The sequence below is a fragment of the Parasteatoda tepidariorum genome, chromosome 4 (genome assembly GCF_982258835.1).
Source record: "Parasteatoda tepidariorum strain Cologne lab strain chromosome 4, Ptep-v5.0, whole genome shotgun sequence".
In the NCBI taxonomy this organism is placed as follows: domain Eukaryota; kingdom Metazoa; phylum Arthropoda; class Arachnida; order Araneae; family Theridiidae; genus Parasteatoda; species Parasteatoda tepidariorum.
The window spans coordinates 77,834,671-77,849,304 of NC_141758.1; the positions used below are offsets into that span (position 1 = coordinate 77,834,671).

The following is a 14,634-nucleotide window of genomic DNA, read 5'->3' on the forward strand; positions in this document are numbered from 1 at the left end:
ATTATTTTCTTCAGTCTTAAAACGATTAATGTATTTTTTTTCTAGTTTTTTTACATATAAAACATAACTGATTGCACAGTTCGTAAAAAAAAGAAAAAAACTGACAACCCTGCATAACTTTTGATCTAATATTTAGATCTTCACGTTCTAGGACTCATTCCTAACGGTTCGAGAGGGTGACCTTAAAAATGCTAATTAATTGGTGCAGACGATATTTTAAATTACGAAATCAGACACAAAAACGTACTTTCTCTGAATAAGTATACCTTTTTTTTACGGATTTGGATTTTTGACCCCCAAAATATAGGGATCAGCCACAATCTTTGGAAAATATGGTAAGGAGAACGATCTATAGTTTGAATACCCTAATATTAATTTTACTTTTTGCGTATTTCACCATAACTCAAGAACTTTTGAAGCGAATTAATAACAATATGCACACAAATATAGAATTTGTCTACCCAAAGATAACTCTATGCAAAAAATATTTCTAGTAAATATTTATTATTTTTTCTTAATTACTAAATAATAGTCGAAAAAATTTCGAATGGTGAGATAACTAGTTAAGATAAGGTATACAATTTTTCTACATCATCTTAAAGTATGTAATTTTATATGGCAAATATGAGCGTAATTGGTAGAAAAATTCCTGAGAAATTGAATTTTTAAGAAGTCGTTTATTTAAAATTCGATTTCTCAAAATTTTTCATTTGTTTAATTAATTTCAGATTACCTTTTACAACTAATATTAAGAAGTTGTAAACTATTGTCATAAATTGTAAAAACTTGAAAGTATCAAACCTTATTTTTTAACTCGAGATTTTATTTTTATTAAAACAATCAAATCAGAATCATAATTTTTTCTCTTAAATTGAAGCTTATAAACTGCTGTTTGTAGAAAATGCAACACCATGAAGGAATCATCAGAATCAAATGAAATTCGCAGCAAATGTCAATTATAGGATATTATGCAAATTAATAAAGTTTCAGAGCCATCGCGCGTGCGTGGCGCGCGCAGCGCCCTCTGAATTGATGCTGAAAGCGTATAAATAAAGTGCTGTAGCGGGACGTTGAAAATAGTCTATGATTATTTGTTAGTGGCAAACGTTTAGTGAGACCTGAGTATGCCTCCACGACGGAAGAATAAGAAATTCAAGCAACTTACGGAGTTTGAACGAGGGAGGATAATCGGCCTTCGAGAAGGAGGATTTTCCTATCGCGCAATAGCAGCTCGTATGCAGCGGAACAGTTCCACAGTGATGCGAGTTTGGAAGCAGTGGACCGACGAGCACCGAACAACTCGAAAAACAGGCACTGGACGACAGAAGGTGACGTCAGAGCGCGATGATCGACACCTGCTCCGCATGGCGGTGAATGATCGCACAGCTTCCTCCAGGCAGCTGGCAGCACATTGGTCTACTGCTACAGGTGTACAATTGTCAGCTTCGTCAATTCGTCGTCGTCTGCTGCGCCGTGGATTGCGTGCAAGGGTGCCATTATACAGGATTCCCCTCACGGCGGATCATCGACGGCTGCGTCGGCAGTGGGCTCTTGAGCACAGAGACTGGCGAGCTGATTGGCACCAAGTTGTCTTTTCAGATGAATCACGCTTCAATTTGTGGACCCATGATGGCCGTGTTCGTGTTAGACGTTATGCCGGTCAACGCTGCCTTCCTGAGTGTATTATTGAACGACATAGTGGTCGAACACCCGGAGTTATGGTCTGGGGTGCGATTTCGTATCATGGACGATCCAATTTGATACGAATTGAGGGTAATCTCAATAGCAACAGATACGTCCGTGAAGTGCTACAGCCCGAAGTCGTTCCTTTCCTTCAAGGCATCCCTGGAGCTATCTTTCAGCAGGATAATGCACGCCCACATGTTGCGTGGACTGTTAGAGACTTCTGTTCAGCACAACGCATGCAACTTCTTCCTTGGCCTGCTTATTCGCCGGATATGTCGCCTATTGAGCACGTGTGGGATATGGTTGGTCGGCGTCTCACTCGTGATCCGCGTCCTGCAGTTTCCAAAGACGAACTTTGGTTGCGCATACAAGCGATATGGAATTCTCTTCCTCAAGCAGATATTCAACATCTGCTTGACTCCATGCCACGTCGTATAGCAGCACTTATTGCAGCGCGTGGTGGCTGCACCAAATACTGATTTCGGACGCTTAATTTGTTTCTTTTGTTTTGAAAATTTCATCATTTATTTGTATCAGTACAAGTCGTTTCTGCATTAAATTTCATTTGATTCTGATGATTCTTTCATGGTGTTGCATTTTCTACAAACAGCAGTTTATAATGTTGGTGTGAAATGAAAGATTTTTTTCATAAATATCAAATAAAATAATCATGAGCTGCATACGTTGTTTATTAGTGATTATTTGATGCTTATCAATATCAAATAACCATTAATATACAACAATAAAAAATTATGTCTAATTGTTTTTTTTTTTAAATGCCAAATAAAGTTACCAGAATTACTTTTCAGGAAAACTCTGGAATTTGTTATCACTCTCTCTTTGTAAATTACGTAGACGTAAGATCTTTAATGAATCATAATAGGATTTTGGTATATGAAAACTTAATTAATTCCTTAAATGCAATGAAAAAATGAATGCTTAATAAATAAATGCTTATTTTAAGTCAAACTATCAAATTTTAGGAGCTAATCAATTAATTTAAAATTTTCATTCGACATTTTACTTTAATAATATTTTTCTACAATGTAATTTATTTTTCTGTGAAGATTTAGCTAATAATATTTTATTAATCACTATGTAAAATAAATTAGGGCAATAGGCTTAACAAAGCAATATTTAACAAATGAAAAACAATATACATGCTTAAAAAATTTAAGTAGAATATATAATGGCTAGTTTTCTCATGTGTTATAATGCGAACTCTTTTAAAGATGTTAATACACTGTAGTATATACAATTATTATAATTAATGATAATAATAATAAATGTAGATTGATTTAATAGCAGATTTTCATGTTTTACCCAATGCCTTGGATTTTTCTTTCAAAATTAATCGAAGTATAATCTAACTCATAATAAGATGACTAAATTAAATTTTGTTTTATTAAATAAATATTATTTTATTATTATTCATTAGTTTTATTTAATTAAAATACTTTTATGCTTATAAAATATTCCGATAACTAGCATTCGTTAAAAAAATCGCTTTTCATTTTGAAGAAAATGGGAATAAAACTATTATGACACAACAACAACTTTATTCAATTTTGTTTTCCGATTGACATCAGTAAAGGAATATCTATACAAGTTTAATTATTAATAGCTTGTTCAATTAACACCGCAATCATGAAGAAGATGCAAAATTCACGAATACAACAATGACTACTAAATATATGATCATAATACAATTACAATAATTTTGTAACATGAAATTATTCTATATTTAAGAGGAGTACACTGTAAAAAATTCCGTATCAAATTACTGTATTAAGTACCACTACAGTCAAGTATCAGTGCAGTTAAGTATCAGTACTTTTGGTGCATCATCCGGAAAATCCATTTAATCGTTATGTCTATTTTGCCATAAAATCCATTTTTACAGTAATTTTTACAGTAATATTTATTTAATTAGAGTGATTTTACTCCAGTTATAACTGTAAAAATTGCGGCACATCAGATTTTTTGTTCCGTAAAATTTTCGAGTAATAATGAATTTTGTGGTAGGAAGCACCAGCATCCGAAGTGCTGGTAACTTTTATTATAACTGGATTCGAAATTTTTTATAGTGTACCAGCATCTGTAAGTTTAATTATATGTTAGAAAAATTATATAATTGGTTGAAAAGTTTTTTTTTTAAAGTTTTAACAAATTTTTACATGAAAATAGTCTATGACTACGCAAAAGAAGAAAAAAAATTAGTCACTTAAATTTACAAAAAAGAGTATATCCTTTTATGAAATTAAAACATGATTTGATTATTGTAACATGGAATTAATTGGAAAAAGCATATTAAATAGTTATATTATTGAAACAGTCTTTACATTAATTTTATTTTTCGATTGACGTCATGATTTTCATCGACTTGTTCATGATTTTCACTGGCTTGAATCAGGATTTTCAATGGCTTGTTCAAGAAACAACTTAATCTTGAAGTTACAAAATTTACGAATACAACAATGACAACTGCAGTTCACGATAATTAAGTAATTCACGAATACAACATTAACAGTGACGATAAAAATGAAAATAAAATAATTAGTGCAGCAGGTATATTTACATTAATTTTATAATATGAAATAAACCTATGTATAAGATAATGAGTAATGGTCTTTAAGAGATTATATATACGTTTAAAATGTGAAAATTAGTTAAAAAGTTTATTTTCTACTTTTAATAAACTTCTACACAAAATTAATCCTTGATAACTACGCAAACATATTTTAGACTTTTATATTTACAAAGAAAAGTATATTATAAAAGGTAATATTTTTTTTCTTACTGTAACATGGACTTAATAGGAAAAATATATTAAATCTTTAGATTATTCAAACAGTTTTACATCAATTTTATTTTTCGATTGACGTAGGTCAAATAATCATGATTATTAATTGCTTGTTCACGAAACAACACAATCTGAAAGATGCGAAATTCACGAGTACAACAATGAAATACGGTGTATTTCCCATTTTTGGCAGCATATCGCTCAGTAAATCTATTCACTCTTGATTACTTCCTCTTGATCTGATACTGAACTCAACTCATTTCTTAACTTGGCAGAAATAAATTTACGTCAATTTATTGCCTCAAATCCTTAAAGTAATGAGAAGATTTTATCATTTTTCTTCAATATAAATCTTAGGGATTCAAAAAAAAAATCAGGGTTTTTTTTAAGAAAATTATTGTTTGAGTTTGAAGTTTAAATAAAATGAATAGTTTAAATAAAAAAAATTAACATTCTCTTCTTTAAAATTGAACTCAGTATTAATTCACTGTTACTGAAACATTTAATTTCCAAAATCATTTGGCAAAAATTTTTTTTAACAAGATTAACAGTTTTTTTTAAACATAAAACTTGAGTCACAAAATATAAATTATTTTTCATTTTTAATTAAATAAATACTGATATACTTTTTGCTTTAAAAAAACACATTTTGAAAAATCAATTGAAAAAGAAAACGCATGCAAATCGCAAACAGAATAATTTTTGAATTAATTTTTTTATTTTCTCATGTTTAGTCATAATCTTTACATTCTGAGTCATACGACTACCAGCATAAACATTGCTGGCAGGAAATGATTATTAAAATATTGTGTATAAAAAAATGTTTTTTACAATAACTTCGCTTTGATTAAAGCGAAGTTATTGAAAGTTGCCTTTGCTGTAAAAACTTCCTGGTCCGATTACGGTATAAAGTTCGTTATTTTACGCACATCATCCATAAAATCCTCTTAACCATAAAATATTATACCATAATTTTACAGAGATATTTATTTAATTAGAGTGATACAGTAATTTTACGGTAATTAATATTGTAAAAATTACGGTACATCAAATTTTCCGTTCTGTAACATGTTTCGGTAAAAATGGATTTTAGACTAAACAGTACTGGCCTACTGAGTACTGGGATTTTCACCAGAATTTGATCCAGAATTTTTTTCAGTGTAGACAAAAACACCAGAATGATAAAAACAATTTTATAAAAAAAAAATTATTTTTTTAACTCGAACGAAATAACTCGATAACATAAGAAAAAAGCAGATGCAATATAAATAAGTTCTTTAAAAAGTGAAATATATTTTAATGTTATATTTGAAATATAATTAGCACGCAACGTTAATTAAAATAGAATTTAAAGATAAGCATACATTATCTGATAAGATAAATCCATTCTTCAGCGAACTTCAATTTACTTTTAATAGTTCCAAACCGTAGAAAGTTAATATTTTTTTCCAAGAAATAATATTTAGATGTAGAAAAAACTAACACAATTACGGTTTCAGAACAGCTCCAAAATCCAATAAAAGTCAATAAATATACTTGTTAAAGACGTGAATCCGTAGAAAAATTTATTATAGTGAAAATTTTATTCGGAGAAAGTGTGCATTTGTGTTTTATTTGATTACTTGAATAATAGTTAGCAAAAATAAATTAATTATTGCGTTAGAAAATAGATATATAGATAGATAATTAAGTAATTGGCAAAAACATGAAAGTTTTATATTTATTATTTTATTAAAAGCATGTACATAACTATCTTTTTTCAAATAATAGAGAATAAAAACTAAACTTAAAGTACTAAAGTAGTAAAATTTTATCTAAACTTGCTTAAATATAGCCCTCTTTGTAAAAGACTAGTTTATTTTGAGCAAAGTATTATTCTTCTTATTTGCATATACAAAAATAAAAACAATTTCTTTAATGAACTATTTAGTCGACCTAAGAATGTTTTAGTTTTTTATATCCAAATAGAATCAGTTCATTGAAATTGTTTATTTTCTGATAATTTAAAATAATTACTATTCCTTGGTATGAAATTGTAATATTGAAAAAATATAGAAATAATCATCAGCATAAAATTAAATTAAATTCATTTAAAATGTCTGAATAGGTTTTTTTTCTCTGAAAACGAAAACAAATTTATTTTATTCGCAATTATCTTTCTAATGTATTAAAACTAATTGTAAACTTTCCTTAATTAACTTTTTGTACAATGGACAAATTTTTCTTACACTTACTTGTCTAGGTTAAATAAATTGATTTCCTGGAAAATAATGAAATTGAAAGAAAATATATTTTAAATAAGTTATGATATTTATTCAATTTTTGTACAAATGAAAATTAATAATTTTTCAAAGTGTTTTATTAAATATTCTATCTATTTTTCTACTCATATACAATTAAACTATTGTGATTTGTTAATATAAAATCATTTAAAATTAAAAAAAAAATAAGAAAATAAACTTTAATGTATTTTTCCGATAATTATAAAGGTTTTAAAAAATAATTTCAATAAATAATTTCAACAAAAAATATAGTTAAAAATGTCTCCTTACCTACCTTTTACAGTATCGAATTCTTTTGCCACTATTTCTTCAATATAAATACGCGTTTCGATTTTTACGAAGATATTCTAATTTATTTTTAAATAATACTTACATTGAAAAACTATAAAAACATACTTTTTAGAATTTTTTAATAATATTTCTTAAAATTTTTTAAATTATATGAAAAAATATTTTTTTTAAAAAATAGTTTTTTTAATATAAAATACGCGTCTTAATTTTTCAAGAAGATATTCTAATTTATTATCAAATAATATTCAGATTAAAAAACTATAAAAACATATTTTTTCATATTTTTTAGAATTTTTTTAACAATATTTTTTCAAAAAAATAGTTTTTCTTTAATATAAAATGCACGTTTCGATTTCTTATGATGATATTCTAATTTGTTATTAAATAATATTTACATTGAAAAAATATGAAAAAGCAACTGATTTACTGAGAAAAGAATGATGAGAAAATCCTTAACTGGATATTTTCTTTAAATTTAGATTCATTTAATCAACTCATTTATTATAGTATTAAAAGAGAATTAATACTTACCTTTAGTATTTTAATTTAAAATCATTCCAAATAGTTTTGCTGTTTATTACTATAATGAAATTATATTATTATAGAATTTTCGATTTCAAGTTGCCTTGAGATCATCAACTCAGGATTGGCAAATAACGCTTTAAAAAAGCTTTGCTCGCCTATGTTTGCGTTTCATATTATCTTCAAAGTAAAGACCGTAATATCGCATGACAGAGTTTTTTTTAACTTCTCTGATTAAAAAGCTTCTGTTCTTTTTAGAGAGATATCGCTTTGTTTACTTTATTTAAATTTAATTACCTTAACCATTTAATCTTAAAACTTTGAGATATATTATTAAAACTATTAATTTCTGAAAAAACGTAAAAATAACAAAAAATTAGCATGAGTAATTTTTTTTAAAACTCACATTTATTACAAAGCTTCTAAATAAGAAACATTGCGTGTTCTGGTTTATAAAACCTTAAGAATATTTTAAATTATTATAAAAATGTAAAAATTTATTTTCATGAACTTGGAGAAAAAAAATTAGGCAAACTTACCGGGCTGTATGATTAAGACATTTCTGATCGGAAAATCATAATTCTGGTTAAAAACGTTATTTAAACCATTCATTTGATTATTTTTCCGATCATACAGTAGCGGTTTATATATGGGAACGGCTGATTTTCAAAATTACAGGTCTTATCATCACATATTTGGTAAAAAATACAAACTGAAAGTAAATTTAACCGAATAAATGATTTTATCCCATACTCCAGACTATTATGGTAAATTTACGAAATTTTACCACATTTATCAAATTTAAACACATATTAAAAAATTATTTTATAATTTTAATTTTACCAAGACTATTAGCTACCGCGATTTATGATGATCCCATACAACAAAAAACACGGTAAGTTTTACCATATTCTGGAAGTTTTTTGTTCAATATATGATATAATTGTGGCATTTCTAAAACAATATTTTAAAAATGAAATCTTAGACACATTCATTACATAACTTTATAAATTCTAAAATAAGAATATTTATAGCATAACCGGCGTTAAACAGTTGACCGAATTTTGAATTTACGACTATCAATGTTCAATTCCGTGACCTTGTATTTTTGAACCCAATTCTGAAGACTAGAGAACTTCTGGATCAAGCCTTGGGACAATGTAGCTTTCATGGATTACTTTTTGATGGAACTAACCCACATTTACTTTACATGGAAAGAATAACCACGAAAATCTCTTATGGATAGCCTAACGGTAAATTGACTCTAAACCGTGATTCGTCTACAACTGAAAATATTTTACATAAACACTGTGGTCGGTGCGAGTCGGGAGCAGGATTAATTTCATGAGTCACCACTGGGATTCGGCCTTGAGTCGTCGCATTGGAAGGCGGAAGCTCTGTCCTCTAAAGCACCACGTCTCCCTTATTTTATTTTATAAACGTTGTTGAACAGACGACGAAATGCTTTGAGCTTACGGCTACCAATGTTCAACTTCGTAGCCTTGTAACTTTGAACCCAATCCAGAAGTATCAAGTATTGAGAAAAATTTGCATTCGCGGAGGGGTTTTAGTTGGAAACAACCCGCATTTGCGTTACGTGAAGAGAAAAACCACGAAAACGTCCAGCGGATAGCCTGAAGGGGACTCGCTCTAACCCATGATCTTTCTATCTTCGTCATTGTGGTCGGTGCCAACCGGGTGTGGAACTTATATCGACCAGCCATCTCTGGGATTCGAAACCAGTTCACCTCATTAGGAAGCTAATGCTCTATCTCCTGAGCACCCATGGCTCCCAAACTAAGTATAAAACATGTCATGCTTATTCAGTTAGATCTGCTTGCACTAGAGTTGTTCTGGGTATCTGGCAAATACCCAGGATTCCCTTTGCCTAGTCATATTTTCATTCCCCACTATTCACCAAACCTAGCCAACGAATTTCAGTTCCCGGTCCTGCGTACCGAAACTCGGCTATCGGTTCTAATTACCTGATGTTTGTACCCAAACTCGACTAACTTAGACAGGTAACACTCATTAATACTCAACGAAACCATGATAACAATTTAAAGTTAATTCAAAACTATTGATTAAAACAGAACTATATATTGAACTAAACTATTAATTAATATTTTTTGATATTGCTGTCCAACAGTTTTTAGATAATTTAAGCTGAAATTACTAGTTTTACATAGAATGCAGTGCAATCTAGATTTTAAAACCGTATCAAATTTTAATACGGATTAATTAATAAATAATGACAAAAATTAATAGGATAGAATGAAAACAAAATAAGCGATAGCAGACTAGCAGCAATTAAAAAAACTGTTGAAACGCAAAGTCTTATTTTAGGCGTATAAAAAATTTAACAGCAAATGAATAACTAATGCTACTGCAGCATAAATGCATAAACATAATTCATTATAAGAAATTAACTAATAAGAAATTAATTAAAATTAATAAGAAGAAATTAATTAATATTTCCTCGACTATATAATATTATTAATTTAACTTAAAGTAAACAAAAGAAGAAAATAATTGGCCTTATTAACAGTAAGGGTTGTTTAAAAAAATACTGAAATTTTTTTTTCAACGATAACTGCGGTCGAACCCTGTAAATATACACTGAGTTCCTTTAAAATCATTATTTATTTTTCCCTGTATTATTCATTTTTACACCTTCTATTGAAACCCTACACACCTCCAGATTCTACATTAACAGACTGACAAGAAATAACTTAAAGGTATTTTGAAACTAAATATTTTTAAGGCGACATATTATAAAAATGTTTTTATGCTTTCTGGCTCACAAAAGTTATCTGAAAATCTAAACCAGACCTACCAAAAGACTAGACTCCAACACACGATATTACGGTGCACTCATTGATAATGCCATTAACATTTTACTTACTTTCTCACGGCACAAGAATGGCCCCTTCATTCACCAGACTTGAATCCAATGGAGTTTTAAATTTGTTCTATTTAAGGGGCAAGGGTTTGTGCGTCATGAAAATTTATTACTTCTAAACAATACCCGTGCAAGGAATGGGTAAATTAACAAGTCAATTGTGGTCAGTAGTTAGTAATTTTGCAATAAATTTACAGCTCTGCATTTGGGCCAAAAAACGGTTACTTTACAAATTTCGGAACATGTTGCAGGTAGTAATTTTTTCATATTTGCTTAGAAGTTTCTTAGTGTTATATAAATAAGCATTGTATTATATATATCAAATTTTGTTTTTATCTCTCTGTTCAACAACTGCACTGTGAACAAAGTATGATAAAAACTGCCAAAATGCAGTTAATTTTATTGTGTTTCTAGTTCTATGAGAACCCAAAAAGCTCATTAATTTTTACTGGTTAATTTTTACTAGTTTAGGTAATGATTTTGTTAAAATTAAAAGTAAACTTGGGCTCTTATAATATATGATAAAATTTGGTATATGCACAATTTTTATCAGGATACCATAAAGCGTGGTATAAGAATCATTTTTTCGATTAAATCTCCTTTTTAATTTTGTACTTTTTACAAAATATGTGTCAATAATAAATACAATTTTGAAACCATTATTTCTCTAAACCATTACCATATAAGCGGAAAAATTACAAAACTTATGGTTTAAATATCGTATATTTTAGTTTTATTACCAGAAATGTTATTATCATACAGAATGGTAATTTTACCAGAATTTTTTCTCCGCTTCATGTATATATAATTATTTTCAAGTGACGGACTACTTTAAATAATATTATAAAATTAAATTTTGTTTTCATAAATAGTCAATAAAGTGCTAAATACATGCAAAAAAACTGGGAACATGCTTTATTCATACACATATTGCATAATTAATTAAAGATATTGAGTTTAGGACATGCTAAAATCATCAGCATGATTTCTTACATTTAATATTATTGTAACAATGTTGCAGTTGTTTAAGTGTGCAAATAACGTGAGATAAAAAAACAGTTGAATGATCTCTTACTATTTAGTATTTCGCTTTTTATCAACTACTTAAGATATTAATATTTAAAAGTGCCAACGATTAAAGTGACAGCGGTTGTCTAAGAAAAGTTTAAGTGGCTGATTTTATCAGTATAGCACTTCTAGTTTCAAAAACAAATTCTTTTTTTATAAGTTTTTGATGTTAAACATTGTTTTTTTCATAGTAAATCAAAGATTTTTCCGTAAAAAAATCCAATTAGTAACACTTTTTTTCTTTTGGTTTCTAAATAATTTGTCTAATTGATTAACGTTTCCTCTAAATGAGTGTTGCTTGTTAAATTAATGAAAAAACAGGTCTAAAAATATTTATTTTTGTAATGTTTAAAATCAATCCCAATAACTCCATGACGTCCATGCATTCCTATTATTAAACTTTGCATTTTATAGTTGCATTGTAGTTCTCTTATCAACACTCTTACTACATATTTTTAAATCTTATAAAAAAGTAATAGAAAAATTTAATATTAGGGATTGCAAATAGTTAATATTTAAGCGAAGACAAAATAAAAAGTCTATAAATATTTGATGAATCGCAAATGAAGAAAGAGAGATTCAAAATATTAAAACCTGTTTGGCTGTCGAATAGAACCATCGATGTTACTTATGATCCACTCAACCTCATAACTGTCCTCTTGCGCTATAAATTATAATTTTGATGCAATTTTATGATATAATGATATAATTTTGATGCAATTAATCCACCTTTTTAATACTGATTCTTGCAGTACGATAGCTTTCATATATATATATATTAATTTGGAAAACGCAATTTAAATTCTTTTGGATAAGGACTCAAAAAATATATATTAAGGTAGGTATTTTAAAAAATTTTGTCTACCGGTTAAGAAATCGAATGAACCGTAATATGGCTGCGCTGTTGAGACTGTTCTCCGCCTAATCCTGTGTTATAGCTAAAGCATATTGAATATTTACATAAATTATAATAAGTGCTGCTAATTTATCTATTTTGACTGCTTTAAATTTTATAAATTTCTGATTTTTGATATTGGGGCGAAGCTACCGCTAACTTCGTGAAACAAAATACAAAGGTACGAGATTCTTTTTCTTTAATTTCATTTTTCATCTGGTAAAGACTTTTATGTCACCGCTGGTTTAGTTATGAATATTTAGGAGTTGATATTTATTAAAGCCTTCTTCATATACTATAGATTTTTCATAAACTTCATACTTATTAATCTCACGGACGTTAAAATTATGGAAATAAACTTTTTCTTGTCCAATTTAATCTGAGTAAATTTTAAAGCCTGGAATATTTCTGCTATCTAAATCAGAGAAAAAAATACTAATCTCAATCAGAGGAAGTTATTTTTCGTTACTAATTTTATTGAAAAATGAAAATTTAATTTTACTATTCTTTTGTGATTAAACTCAAAATAGGCGCATTTTGGAGATGAAATTTTTTGTTCATAAACTTATATAGTGTAAATTTCGTAAAATGCAAATTTCACAAAATTTGCACAAATAAATTTGTGCTGTTTTACCTTCTGTTATAAGCAAATAGTCGAAACACAATACACACAAAGATTGAAGACTTCTCTACTTCAAATTAGTTAGAAAAATAAAAACCTTTAGTCAGCAAACTTTAAAATATACAAGAATGTTTAATGCTAATATTGCTTACAGCGTTTTATTTTTTTAAATTCTTACATGTTTCTGAAATTTTTTCGACAAAATGACTTGACTTGATTTTCCTAAGTGTAGGAGATACGGAATTCCAGCGTCTGAACTTAATTTAAAGGGATACGACATGCGGGTAACAGTCTACGTTTGCTGGAAGGAGAAATTTTACTAAAAAGTAACGAAACAACATTTCCTCGTAAATTAAACATTAAGTGCGACAAGATATATTTTATGCGGGGTAATCCTAAAGTTTAAAATATATATTCTTTTTTATAGCTTTTTAAACTAAACTTAACTATTCAAAGAACTCATTCTGCACAAAATTAGGGTTGAAACTTCGCGTATTTTTTAAAACTAGATAGCTAGCCTTGACAGTTTTATCAAGTCGCTAATGCAATTATAAATCAAATTTTTTTGTAAAAATTAGATTTTTTGTTGAAATATTATTTCTTAAGAAACATTTTGAGAGAAAACTGAAAATATAATTTTTTTTAATATTTAAAGATATGAATTAGTGAATTAATCATTTACTCCGCTTTAGCGTATTTACGTGTTCCTTGGTTGTCAAAGCAAAGAAACAAAACGCAGCTAGGATCAGTTAACATAATTTTGATGAAGAGTAATAAAGCGAAATTCGAAAGAAACTTCGCCTAGTGCAATAACCAGTCCCACCATTTTCCTTTGCAACCCTAGTCTCGACAGCAGAGTAGCTGCTTGTTGTAACTCAATTTAAATAGAGGAACTTAAAGAAAATAAAACTGTGCTTGTTCAAGTTCCAATAAACATATTTTTCCGAGTACTACATTCATTCGCTCCTTACATACAACATTTCTAACTGTTGCTGTAATTTACAGAAAAACAATAAGATCAGTAAACATTTCCACAAATTTTCTAGATATTCCAACAGTTTTATATTGGGAGAAAATTATGATCAAACCTACCAGAATATGGTACAATTTACCGTGTTTCAGGCTCTAAGAGCACACCAAAAAGCTTGGTAATTTTCACCGAATCGCTTTGGTAATAAGTTTGGTAATACCAACAGTAAAATATTGACAGCAATAAATATTTTGGTAATTTCATTATGATATCTTACAGCAAGTCATAAGAACTATTTATTTGGATGAATTCGCTTTTCCGTTTTATATTTGTAATTAAATGTGTGGTAAGAATTTCGAAAATAAGAATTTGTCGGAAACCACTATGATATGAATGGAAAAATTCCAAATGAACGGTTTAAACACCGTATATTTTGGTTTTATTAACCGGAATTATATTTTTTTTACCTGAAATGTCATTACCATTCAGTAAGGCGAATCAAACAATATTTTATTCCTCCGTGTATCTTTGAATATTTTTATGCTTTATTTATTTATTACTGTGAATGACTTTCTTTTTCTTTCTCGCATTAA

The 14,634-nt window shown here is 28.4% G+C and overlaps 1 protein-coding gene across 1 annotated transcript in view; it reads right to left on the minus strand.

The window, feature by feature from the left end:
* LOC107443669 (uncharacterized) overlaps nt 1-14,634 on the minus strand; it is a 243,519-nt gene that overhangs the window by 190,407 nt on the left and 38,478 nt on the right. The window lies entirely within an intron of this gene.